Below are 14,366 nucleotides of genomic sequence, written 5' to 3' on the forward strand. Positions count from 1 at the left end.
ACTGTTGTCGTAGACCATAACTGTCACATATTTTATTCTCTCTAATTATAAAGTTGCTAGAAGCACAAGTGCAACGGTTTATTAAACCCATTGATGAGCGAACAAGAGGAAGGAAAAGGTTTAATGTTCATTGTTTTCGAAATTAGATCATTTGAGTTTAACAAAACACATATATATTGCATTATTCTTATAGAAAAAACACTTTGAAATATGTATGGAATATCTTTCCAAGTGAAGCTATTTTAATTTTTTTTAAGAAATCATAGGTTAAACAACCACCTAAACTGGAATTCAAAAAAATAAATTTAATAAAAACATTTGGTTCATGAAACAAACTTTTACAGAAAAAATGTTTGTGATGAAATATTTAGTGATTAATCTCTCTCTAATTTGTATTAGAAATTGCAACCACCATCTCCAACAACCACCGTTATCGATAAATTCCAGCAACCACTTATGATGACCATCATCGCCAACCTCTTACCACCATCTTGACGAACGTTGCTAGTCAACTTTGATGACCATTTTTGAGAACCATCATTGACCAACCCTCAATCTATAAGAGTATATAATCATGCAACAGAACCAATATGATCAAATATCATCCTAACTACATCAATTTCATGGATTAAACATGCTTTAACAAAATGTAAAAAATATAGCTTATTGTAATTAACCCTCAATTTTGCTTTAACAAAATGGATTAAACATGCTTTAACAAAACTATAGTTGTGTACATATCTTATGTAGTTTGAATTCATCTTGAATTAATGGTTGTAATTAATCACAAATTCACAGTTGACCACAACCAAGATCTTCTGGAATTAGCACTTGATTGTGGGATCAATTAAGTGACGAATTTGATAGAATTTTGAGTGATAAAGAGATAAGAACACAAGATAATTCTCAACCAAAAATCACTAAGAATCCAAGAAGATTTAAATCTTATCAAAACTTTGTATTTAAAGAACATTACGCAAACACTTTGCATAGTATTTTGACACTTAATTCATCAATTAGATAGCAGATTTGGTGAATATTTGTGGCAAGAATAAGATGACAAGCTAATAGTTTATTCATGAAAACCCACTAAAGTGGGGATATTTCTACGTACTAAGTGAAATTTTCCACCCAAGTTTAATTTTTTATTTTTGACTTTCATAATTTGTATTATTGAACTCATAAAATAATTAATTAAACAAAAAAAATTATTCAATTTTATATCATATTTAAATTACATTTTCCATGAGGAATTTGATTGACCTAATTTGAATTTATGATATTTAAATATTATTTCTCTTTCAATTTGTATTTCATTAATGATATCAAATATTATTCACGATTTACTCTTTAGACCAATTCGAATATTTCAAAAAAATTTATCACTTTGTTCTAAGTTTAATTTTGTAATGAACTAGTAGAAGGACCTAATAGACCTACCAATCATAAGCTCCAATTATCCGAGATTAACTGACTAAATTCTTTTAACTTAGACAACCAACATTCATTAACTAACGAGATTGTCTACTATAGTTCATAGTTGCACCATTCTTATTGTTTACATATTTGTGTCTACTTGATATAACCATGATTAGTAAGCTGACCCTTCACATGTTGTTTGTAGTTTAGGCTAAGTCAAAATATCGTCGAAATTACATCTTGTCACTACAAGAAAAACTACCTATTATAACAGATGTATACATCCCAAAGGAGAAAAGAAAAAACTATCACAAAAGCTAAAAATCTGCGTTTTCGGCGGGAAAAGACGAAATTTTTCGAATTTTACTTTCCGTGACAGTTATTTGGTGTCATAAAAGATATAAAATAATTAATTTAATTTATTAAAATAAAATTCATTTTAGATCAAAAGTTTATTATAATAAGATTTTTCCCTAATTCTAAAAACATTAAATAATTTATTTATTAAAATAAAGCTTACAAAATATCTCCAAAAACTCTTTCTCTACCTCCCCCTCCTCTTCTTATTCTTCTTCTTCTTTTTTTCTTCTTCTTTGTGTAAGATCCACGTGTCGTCCTTCCTTCTCGATTTTTCCTCCCTTTCGCTAACCATCTCTATCCCTCACTTATGCACGCTGGAAACGACGTGACTTTTCGTCAACGACACACCCGAAGTTCTCCTCTCTCTCCTTCAGCCGACGCCACCACCTAACACCCCTTGCACCGCTGAACTCACTGGTAAATCTCAGCCACCACATGCGGTAGCTCGCTGAAGATCAAGCCCATTATGGTCTGTCTCCATTCTTAGCTCAGATTCAACTTCTAGAGTTTTCACTTTGACTCCCATTTTCTTTTCATTTCTCTTCAAATGCTTACATTTTACCCACAATATGAAGGTATTCAATCAAAGTTTCATTATTTCTATTGTTTGTATTTGTACATTATATTAACTTCAAATGCTTTCATTTTACCCACAATGTGATATATTGATGGTTCTTTTTATAAAAAACATCCCTCATAGTTTTGCTTTTATAGGAGATACGTGTTTGTGTTGTCTACCATCCTATTCAATATTGTTGTTTACGATCATTTTTCTAATGTGAATGTACATTTTTTCTTTATGGTTGGCTATGTGATGAAGCATTTTGGTAGCTTACAATGTGTTTGATAAAATGCCTCAATGAAGCATTTGGTTGATTTTTAATTGATTTTTGTTCATTCGAATTAGGAAATCAAGGCCAAGGGAGATTTCATGGCTATGGGCTGAAGCTTTGAGAAAAAGAGAATGAAAAATGAAATGTGAGATTTTAAACTTTGATGATGTGTAGGATCTTTTTGTTTGTCTATGCATTTTCCTAGTGAATATGAGTACTTGAACTCCCATATTGATCTTTTGTTTATGGTTACTATTGAGTTGTATCGTAATTGCATGATAGTTATAGCATAAACAAACTATATATATAAACTTGAACACAAGTACTTGTTATCTAACTCATTAATAAATTGTTGTAATTTGGTTACTCTTGATTTACTAATGATTGAAGATTAAAAAAGTTATGAACATTTTCACTATGAGCAAGAAATAAACTATTTATGATGCTAATGAACTTATCTTGATTTATAGGAAGCTCTGATAAACCATCAATTTAAACAATTGTTTTGGCCTTGTTATAGTTGTGAATTCTATTTCTTTTTGTTGGTGTTGGAAGTCAGTATGCAATAATGGTCCTACACCTCTTAGGCAGAGAGAAGTATGATATTTGTGCGAGGTAAGACATTTGCTAGTAAACCTAAATGTATCATTGAATTTCATTTTCCATTGTTATTATCTTTGAAAAAGAAGCCTAACCTTCACTCTCTTTTTCTTTTTGTCTCTATTATGATCTTGCAATCTTGGAAGGATTATGGTTTCTTTTGTAATATAAAATTCTTTTATTTTATTTGGATTGAAATTATGTCTTGCTTTGATTGAAGGATAGAGGGAAGTGATTATTGATAATTATAGGTATGTTCTCTCTCCCTTTCTTACAATAAGGATAGTAGCAACAAAATTACTACATGTTCTTCTATATTGAAAGGAAAGACAAAAAAAAATGGTGGTGAATTAAAATGGCTCGCAAAAATCATATCATTAAAGTGGGAGTCTGAGACATACAGTGATGGTATGGTTATGATTTATGCATTCATAAAGTATAGTCATTTTGCTACTATGGAGGCTATATTTTTTATTTTTTTACTTTCTGGTATATGCTTCATATTGTGTATAATATTAAGTCATGATTTATAATGCACTTAGTATAGACATCCTTTATAAAGCTACGTGAACTTTTCATATGACATACCCTTTTTAACAAAACTCCCCAAACCTTGTTTGTAATATTTGCATTTTTGGATAGATGTATTGTAGGTTCATTGTTGATATTGGGTATTCTTGGACAAAGATTTATTTTGTATGGTAGAATTTTATTTGTCACTTACAATGCTAGATCTTTCCAAGAGGAGTAAATTTAATTTGAAAATTTTGAAATACACCACTGCTTGAAATGGATGCTAGTCCTCTGTAATGAAATTTTGTTTATGAAATTTTTTGGATTAATTAGGAAGTGGAAGTGAATCGTTTCTTGCAGACAAAAAAAAGATATATTCAATGGTAAACTGGTTTTTAGGTATCTCCCATTTGGAGTTACTTTAAACTTGCAAGACAGAGGGAGGTGTTTATGTACTTGCTTATAACTGCAGTTTCAGTTCTGTGTCTTTGTCTTTTTTCTGTTTATTAATCCCCTTTTCACCTTTGTGATTCAATGGTTGTGGAGAAGAATTTTTTTTTGCAATATTTGATTTATTATTTATTTTTTCCATTTGTATCAGTGTTTAGTGCTTATGTGTATTCAAATTAAATCAGGGAGGAGTTTTTAATTTATTAGGTCGTGTTTGTTATCTATTTGGTTTTTGGCTTTAAGTTTTCGAAACTTAAGCCTATGCACTTTTTTTCTACCTCAACTTTTTATCAATGTTTTTAAAATTAGGCCAAATTAATGTTTTTGAAACTGTCATTATTATATGTGCTATAATTCTTAAAGAATTTACTCGTATAGAGAGAGAAGCATTCCATGCTAGAAAACAATGACTCTATTGGAAAGACTCCAGTGAAGGCCATTATATAATTCCAGACTTGGAGAGTTGGTAAGTTATTCTGTGATGTTAAATTTCTTGTAGACATTTATGTGATATACTTTTTCAGGAAGAATACTACATTTGGTACCTAAGGCCTTAGTTATATCTTCACTTACAGGCTTTTGTTTATAGGTATTACATATTTCATTATTAAAAATTGCCTTAACTTTATTTCCTTTGTATATGCTGCCCAGGTTGGTAGAAATTACTTTAGCCAATTTCACAATTTGAGTATTACAGTTTGGTTTGGTTCTTTATTGATCGTGGACTTTCCCTATTTGATGCAATCCTTATTGTTTTCATGTTTCAGATAGCATGGATTTTTCCTGAGATCCTATAAGTTTTTCTTCAAATCATCACTTGCTCTGCTAGATGATGAGCCGTAGTGGGTTAGCAAGATTACCATGATGTTGCCTTTGCTATTTTGGGGATTTAGTTTCACATGTGAAGCCTTATTTTTTTAGGCTAAGTTATGAATTAGTGGGATAGTCATATAAATTCCACCATGAAATTGTTACTTTTTATAAATGATTTGAACCATTGAATGGCTATACATAGGTGTACTTTTCTCATGGGATTTAAGTTGAAATCATACTTTCAATCAAGTGTTCTTGATGTTTTTGTTGTCTCGGGTGTATTTGATGTCTTAGCATATACTAGTATATAAATTGTTTCTTTTAAATCATACTAGTAAATAAACTCAAGTTCATGGACATTGGGTTTCATTTTGTTAAGAAAAGTAGTGTTTCCAAATCTATCTTTTGAGTATTGCAATAGCCTCATCTCAACAATCTATGCTTGTTTGGCAATCACATTGGTTTTCATCTTTATTTAATAATAATTTGTATGTGTATAAAACTTTGAAATCTAGATAATGTTTTGAAGATGGTTTTGTTGGTAGAGGATTGATTCTATTGGGGGGTGTTTGATAATTTTTGTGCTATATTCATGTTGTAATCTCTTTAAGCGAGTTATACTCTCTTGTCCTGTGATGTATACTTATATTCATGTTGTCTTTGTAGGTTCTAATGGAATCGACAAAGTTCATAAAATTTCCGTCAAAGAAGCTAATTAGGGTCATCAAAATACACTGGTTGTTTTTAGAAATGAAGGATTTGACCATGGTTCAAGCAACAAAGAATATTTTCAAAGGTGAAGGATTACCGGTTGGTTGTTTATGCTTGTACAGAAAATCATGTTATATGTATTATGATGGTATTTTAATGTAATTCAAGTTGGACTTAATTTCTCAAAAATTAATTCTCTGCCTATTCTCAGTTGGAGAATGACTATTTATTGATGAATTGTATGTAGTAGTTACAATCAGTTTTGGTAGTTTGGGGTATAACTAATCAGTTTTAAACAGCTGATTAGTTTAAACTAACAACAGAATATAACAGACTAACTATCTAACTGTCTTGACGACAAACTATCTTATTACATCATTCCACCCCTTAGCATCAAACTCGTCCCGAGTTTGTCATGAAAGTTGAAATCCATCCAGTACAGTGGAGTATGACCAAACCAACCTCCTACATTTTGGACAAAAATATTGTGATCGAAGGGATAATAAAATCGAGACAAAAAATCAAATGTGGCCACTAAAAGATGAATCTCTCCATAGACCATAAACCCGAAAAAGACTTTCCCTTCAATCTCATTTAAAACCGTATTTAAAGAATTAATTTTAAAAGAATAAACTTTTGAAGAAAATCCTTCCAAAATCACATTTTCTTTATTATTCGCTTCAAGTTCTTTGACGGTTTGAAGATTCATTTCCACCTCAACCAATGTGTCGTTGATCTTTTGCTCAGTGTTTGATACTTCTTTTTCATCTTCTTTGTTGGATTCTTCTTCACTTGTGACCACTTCCAAGTTAACATTTTCAAATTCTTGTTCTTCAATTTTATCTTCATGATTTTCTATTTGAAAATTTTTCAACCGTGATTTCTTTGTCTTCTCTTCTGTATATGAAACCAATATGTTCTTGGACTCTTGCAAATAGATTGATGGTTGATCTACATGTTGAGTCTTTTTCTCCAATGAAGGATGATTTCTTGGAAATTTAGTTTGATTGGATTGTTGGGCCATTTTTTTATATTGTCCCTTTCATATACTGTCCTAAACTGTTTTAGAAACATTATCGAAGTCACTAGAATCATTTTTTCAATTTGGGTGATGATAGGTTCTTTGAGAAAATCAGGCATGGCCAAAATTTGAATGTTGAAATTCTTCTTCCAAATCACTTGAATCAAAATTCCAGCATTGTTTATGGAAGTACAATTGATTTTCTTGTTTATACCAACTGCTGATTTTTTTTTTCTCATACCATCAGCATGTGACCAAAACCTTCTCTTATGATCATTTACTGTACTTTCTTGCCATTCATCATCATTGGAATTCTAATCTTGAAGTTCTTGGTAGTAATCTTAGTTTCTTTGGAACAGGTTCTTGATAATCTTGGACTGGTCTCCTTCTTTTTTGAGCTTCAAATCTTCCTCCTTGACTGTCATCATCGGCATACCGTAGTGGAATGTCCATTGGTCTCCTCCTTCGATCATTTCTTTGGTTGTACAAGTTTCTAAAGTTTCTTCGAGCTCGTCGGCCTCCTCTGTTTCCTGCATTTCGGTCATAATCTTCAATCCTCATCGGTGCCGGTAATCCATCTATTCTTCGAGTTAGCGTATCCAAGTTGTCCATTATTTTGTTCATCTTATCGTGTAAATCTTCCAAGGAGTCTTTGACGGCCAGCAAGCAAACTGTGAATGTCCTTGGAGAGAGGGCGATGATCTCCTCCACCTCTTCTTGCTCGCGGTTGTTCCCCGCGACGGGGATTCTTCTCTAGTCAGACATCCATCCGAGGATCGGGGTTGCTCTGATGCCACTTGATGTAATTCAAGTTGGACTTAATTTCTAAAAAAAATGAATTATCTACCTATTCTCACCTAGAGAATGGCTACTTATTGATGAATTGTATGTGGTAGTTACAATCAGTTTTGGTAGTTTGGGGTATACTAATCAATTTTAAATAGCTGATTAGTTTCAACTAACAACAAAATACAACAAACTTACTATTTAACTGTCTTGACAACAAACAAACTATCTTATTACATCATATTTACACTGGTTTTGATTAAGGGTTGTAATTTCATACTTGTAAATTGCTCAAATCTGATTGGAAATGTACGAATATTACAAAGTGTATTATAGCGTATATATATTAAAGTGTCGACCATTTGTTTCTATATGTGTGTTATGTATTATAACATTATTGTCATTCAAATAGTTCGTGTAATGACGGAGCGACAAGGACAACAAGGAAAAACGATAGTAATTGAGAAATTTGCAACAGAAAATAAATGTCATAATATATGAATTCGTAACACTCCATAATTGTCGTCAATATTAAAACAATGACTTTTTTGTTATAAAAAAAATTGTCACGATTTTCCTATATTTGACAGAAAAAAATGTCGTCAATCCTAAAACAATGACATTTATTTTTTAAAAAAACTGTCACGATTGATAATCCTTGACATTTAAAAAATGTCATAATAAACGAAGTTGCGACATTTTTTAACTATCGTTAATACGCAAATGATGACAGTTATTTGTTGTCAAAATATAAAATATGACAGTTATTTGTTGTCATAAAATAGTAATTAACGACATTTATTTTCTGTAATAAAAAAATTATTGCGACAATTTTTGAAAACTGTCATAAAAGAACTTTCCATGACTCCCGATACTATGACTATAAATAACTGTCATGGATTTTATTCGTGACAGAAAATAACAGTTGTCGTTGACCATTTTTGTTGTAGTGTGTTCATTAAACTTAGTTAATTCTCTTATGAACAATTGGTTTATGGTTTCTCAATTATATAGAATCCCCTTTAGGCTAACAAAAGGGTGGGAACCCCTTTAGGCTAACATGGTTTCTCAAGTCTAGACTTCAGTACTTAAGGAAACAACTTCCCTACTATCCCTATAAGTGAGTAGAAGTGAATTCCATCTTGTACTCTATGTCCCCAAATATGCACCTGGTCTTACCCTAAAATTGAAGGTATATTGGGTCAGCGCTAATAAACTGTCCTCACCTATGCAGATTTAGCTAAGAACAATTCTGAGTAAACATAAATTCATAGTTAGCTCATTAGTAAAGCCAAGTTGCCCGGGTTATCAAAGTTAAAGTAGTCAACTTTAAACAGTAAATAGTGTTATAACGTAAAAGTGATTGTTTCATGGTTAGGTCTTATGCAAACTGTTTTACATAAGACACCCCCAACTCACATGTCTCCTTATGAGTAATTTGGGATCACACTGCTTGTACTAAATATAAAGTGGGTCAGGTCCATAGTTAGAATAAGACCCTTCAACCCTATTCTTATACTATAGATTATTTAGGCTATGTAGTTTAACTTGATTTACATTTACATCACACTACATAAAATTCAAGTACTTATATTATAGTCAAGGAACCTTAGCTTATTGGATTCAGAGTTTATAACGAGAAAATCTCTTATTCAATAACAATTTATTGAACAATACCTCAATAACAACTTTATTGAATAATATGATAGTTTAACATTCATAAATCACAAGTTTTAGGACATAAAATCCAACATGATCACCACTTATGGTGACTCCATTGGGCGACCTTAAATCATCCTCTCTATCAATAGTCTCGACCAACCTCTTTTGAAATACCCAATTTACCCAAATTTGAAATGGATTATCATTTCTCTTTTTTTTTTTTTTTTCTTTTTGTGTTTCTTGTTATATTTCCAAAATGTAATACAAGAAATGATTTAAATTTAAACATTCCGAGATCATTTAAATGCAAATATGTTTTAATTGTTTGCTCGATTTATAAGCATGATTTGAAAAAATGGGAAAAGCATATGATTAAAATGAATGGTTATTTGAGCTAAAACATGGTTGTATTAACAAAGATATGATTACAATAAAATCAACATTCACACAACAAAATGTGTGCGATTATTAAGCTTGAGGTTTTGAGTTTCACAGTTCACACATTTCAAATTTGTTTTGGTTATATCTTTATAAATACAACTCAATTTTAACTAATGACTAACTGCACGTACGTTTCCATGCATTTTTCGGGTTCTTTCCAACAATATTTGTAGATAGGGCAAAATTGGTAAAGGGAGCTATCTCAATCATAGGTTTGAGAACTCCTCTTGTGCTAAAGAGAAACGATAATAAGATTAAGATTTAACAAATTGATAACAACCCCAAGCGAGGTGAAAATTAAGTCTAATTAACGTGAGCCGTACAATGAGACCCATGCGACTTGAAAATTTGATCCCATTAATTGTGATTGATCAATAACCCATGCAAAAATCAAATCGTGGAAATGATTCATCTTTTTCCCCAACATTATTCTTCTTTTCCTTTCATTTATTATGATTCTTCAGTCCATTTATTGCTCAGACAACTTCTTCTCCATTGATTCTTCTTCTCATTCTTTCAATATATATTAATTCCCCTTTCATTTCAACATTCATTTGCCACTGGTCCACTTCATTTTTCTTATTTCTTCATCTCTCATACAAAACTTATATCCATTCACACGGTCTATCAGTGACTTCATAAGTCTAACAATGTCAACTTTTCAATATAATCCATCCATTCTTCATTCTTTCATTATTTACTCGATTCTTGGTTTTACAATAATTATAAAGGCTTATTAGTTAGGATGAATCACTTGATCATACTAGTCTATCACCATTTATTTCTTGTTTATTCCTCAAATATAATTAACATAAACTTTGTGAACAAATGGAAAGAAACAAAAATTAGAAGAAAACTCTTCAATAAAAGGGAAATCATCAACCAAAATACAAAAGTTATCACGCCTACAAAAATAGACTATCTTCACATTTTTTAACTGTCAATAATTATTATTCTTGACTGTTAAAAAAACGTCAAGAATAATAGTGAATGTTGACGTTTTATAAACATCAAGTATACAATTGATCATGACAGTTAAAAACTGTCAAGAGTATAAGTGTTCATGGTATTTAAAAACCATCAAAGAGTATGAATGTTCCTTACATTTAAAAACCGTCAAGCATATGAGTATTCATGACATTTAAAAGCCTCGTGAGTACGAGTGTTCATGACATTTAATAACAGTAAAAAAGTGTTCTTTACTTGATACGGAAAAAACTATCACGAAATTTATTGTTTATGACATTGAAAAACCATCAGAAATGTACTTGTTTATGACATTTTAGAACCATCAAGAATATACTTCTTTATGACATTTAAAAACCGTCAAGTCTATTTCGGATTTTTTAAAAAAAAATTGTAACTCAATTATATTTTTGTTCCTATGTTGTGCTTTTATAGTCCTGTATAGTAGTCCACAACAACAATTCCATAAATATCATGAACAACGATATTGACCAAATATAGTTTCAAAACTTGAACAGAAATAAAACTTTTCACCATATATATAATCATTTTCAAAACTTTACATACATGAGCTTCTCTTTCTCGCAACAAATCACAATCGCCTACTTCTTTTCTGACTTCATTCGTTATTTCACCAAATTGCCTAAGTCCTTTTGCTATAGAACTCCTTTATCGCAGCAACCTTTCCTTCACCACCTTCTCTCAACACGACTTCTTTCCTTCCCTTTGAATTTTATCTTTAGAATGATTAGTATCTTTTCATTTTGGAAGGATCATCCCACTCCTTGGCACCTCTCTTCTTCGATAGAACTCCCTTAATTTCTCGAATCTTGGCCTCACAAGGAGTGAATTTCATCTTATGTGATTATGCTTCCAGCTCTCCACTCAGTCTTGTCCAAAGAATGATAAGTTTATTAGTCGACAGTCTGACCATTCTCATTAGTACAAATCAAAAGACAATCACTTGTAAACAGGAGTTCATAATCATTTCAATTAATTTACTGATATTACCCACAATTAGAGACAACAAATACTCCATTCAATAGCTAGCGAACACAAATGTATATTAGTTTAAAATTCAATTTTAGTCCTAGAAGATCAAGAATATGGTGGAATTTCTTAAACAAGGGCTATCCTTCATGGCTTCCTTCGGTCACTAGAAGAATGACGTAGTGAAACAACCTTGTAAACTATCTTCATTTCTTTAAGGTTGTTCTTGTTGATGCTCTAAACGGACAAAATCGTGTAACCAAAATTATTCTAATATCTATGTCTTTTTTTGTTTGGCTTTCTCTCTCTTCTCATTATTTTAACTATATATATATATAATGTTTTTCTTTTTTTAAGAAAATTCCAAGAGTTTGTGAGAGAATATAATATGGTCTAAAAGCCTTTCCAACAACTAACCAAATAATATGTCTCAAGGTGGCTGATGGTGGAAAGTGGAATGGGGGGTTTGACAATAATTAATAACCGAAGAAGAGTGAGGCTTCATCATGGGTTGGCAAATGTTTGTAGTCTTTCATTTTGTGTTGGATTGGAGTATTTTCTCATCTTTAAATAGGAACATCAATCTTTGAGCTTTTACGTTGTTATCTTTGATCGTACTGCTATGGAGATGGAGTATCCAATAAAGAAAAATTGTCTTGATGATCCTGAAAAAGAAGGTAAAAATGGACACATTAATTTGGATGATTTTTTATATCCAGTTTCTAACTCTCAAGGTATGTTTCTTGTTTGAGGTTTGATGTTGAAGCATCAAGTGTCTATTCTATTATTGAAATTTAATTTCCATTTTAATATTGAGCTATGTTTTTCGTTCTCTTTTTTTCTTTTGGGTTCTTAAGCTTTTGAACTTTAAATATCATTCTAATGGATACGATTGATTATATATATTTAAATTTATCTTCAAAAATCGGTGGAGCATAGAAGAAATTAGAGAGAAAGCTGGAAGGGAGCACTATGTCACGTCCCGCGAAACGACCCCACTTTTTGCACCAAAAAGTGCTATAAAACTCCCAAAAGAATACCAAAGGGGAGCCAAGCACGCTCGAATAACAACCCAATCCGGCCATGTGACAGCCCACATGTGCCCACAGAAGGCAGCCCACGAGCCCCGCATGCATGTCGCGACACGTGCCCACGACAGCCCATGTGCGTGTACGGACGCACACCTCATGGGCATGGACACCAGACAAGGCGTCAGGCACCAACGCCACCCAGACGACCCATGTGCACCGGCAGCTGCACATGGTACGGCGGCCAACCACCAGGCGCGCGCACAGGCGCCCACGCCCATCAGACGGCCGCCCATGCCAGACACGGCATGGCGCGCACGGCCATGCGCGCGCGTCCCTGCATCCGTACGCCCCACACCCCGAAGCGCCGAGAAGCTTCTAGAAGAATCGGGAAGGCGTGCGACACTTCGTGAGGCGCGCGCCCAGCGCCCGCGAAGACGGACACTCGCGCGCGAGCGCGGAAGGCTCTGGAAGGCCCGCGCACGCGCCAGACACCCCCAAATGCTTCCAGAAGGCCCCAGACACGCCCCTGTGCGTGCTGCTCCGCCCATGCTCGATCTAGACAGCCCCGAAGCTTCTAGAACGCCCGAGACAGTGCCAGAATGTGCCAGAATGGTCTGGACACACCCGAGAAGGCCCTGGAACATGCTAGAACGTACTGGACAAAGCTAGAACGTGCTAGAAGGCTACAATGACGGTCTGGAAGTGTCATGAAAGGTCTAGTCCTCTCTAGAATGTTCTATGCTTCCTTGTAATGTACTAAACCCTCTTGTATCATCTAGAATATTCCTTGGCCGACCTTATGAGGCCCTAGGTCGGTTTGGCAAGGTTATAAATACTTGTAAGGGCCCTCATTTGTAAACCAAGAAGGAAACCAATAAGAGAAACTGTTCTCTTAAGCTCTCTCAACTTCTCACTCACTCTCTTGCCAACCCATTGTGATTTTTAAGTGCCTTAGGTGCACTAATCTCTTCCGCTGCATATTATTAAGGTTATTTATAGTGCTTGGTGCACTAACCTCTTGTTAAGGCTTACTTGGCTAACGGAGACGACATAGTCAAGCCAAGTGTCGCACGGTTGGTTAGCTTCAGATTCTAACCACATGACAACTGGGTGAAATAGATTTCCATGAGGGAAGGGGAGGGATTTCTGGGACCTCAGCTTGCTTAAGAAAAAGTTTAAAAAATTTATTGACTAAAAAATGGAGTTAAAAACTAATCTACCTATGTATTAGTTTATTTAATGGAATGTTATTTATTGTTGTGTTTGTCACTTTATATTGGGTGAAGTGCAAAAGAATGATAAAATCATGTTTATATTATATTAAATATATGTTGATTAGAAGGAGATTCAACAGGTGGGGTTGGTCTAAACCTATACACTTCTTCGTGTTGTCTAACAAAGAATTTTAATGGGTTTCTGTGGTCGATGTCTAGTAACGCGTAACTATCAGTATTGTATACACTGATGGTACGATATTACTCTCATACCATGGAAATAACATATCCACAAGGTCTCAATGTATTATGATCTCAACGTCTCACACTACAAGAAAAATGGTCTAAAACGACAGTTATTTAGTCATAGAAGCGGGTGTCATGGAAAGTCCTTCAATGACGTGTCGCAATAACTTATTTCATGACATAATATAAATGTCATTAATTAGCATTCTACGACATCAAATAACTGTCATATTTTATTTTACGACAATAAATAACTATCATCATTTGTGTATTAACGGTAGTTAAATAAATGTCGCAGATTCGTGTATTG

Source organism: Cucumis sativus, chromosome 7 (assembly GCF_000004075.3).
Source record: "Cucumis sativus cultivar 9930 chromosome 7, Cucumber_9930_V3, whole genome shotgun sequence".
NCBI classification, from domain to species: Eukaryota; Viridiplantae; Streptophyta; class Magnoliopsida; order Cucurbitales; family Cucurbitaceae; genus Cucumis; species Cucumis sativus.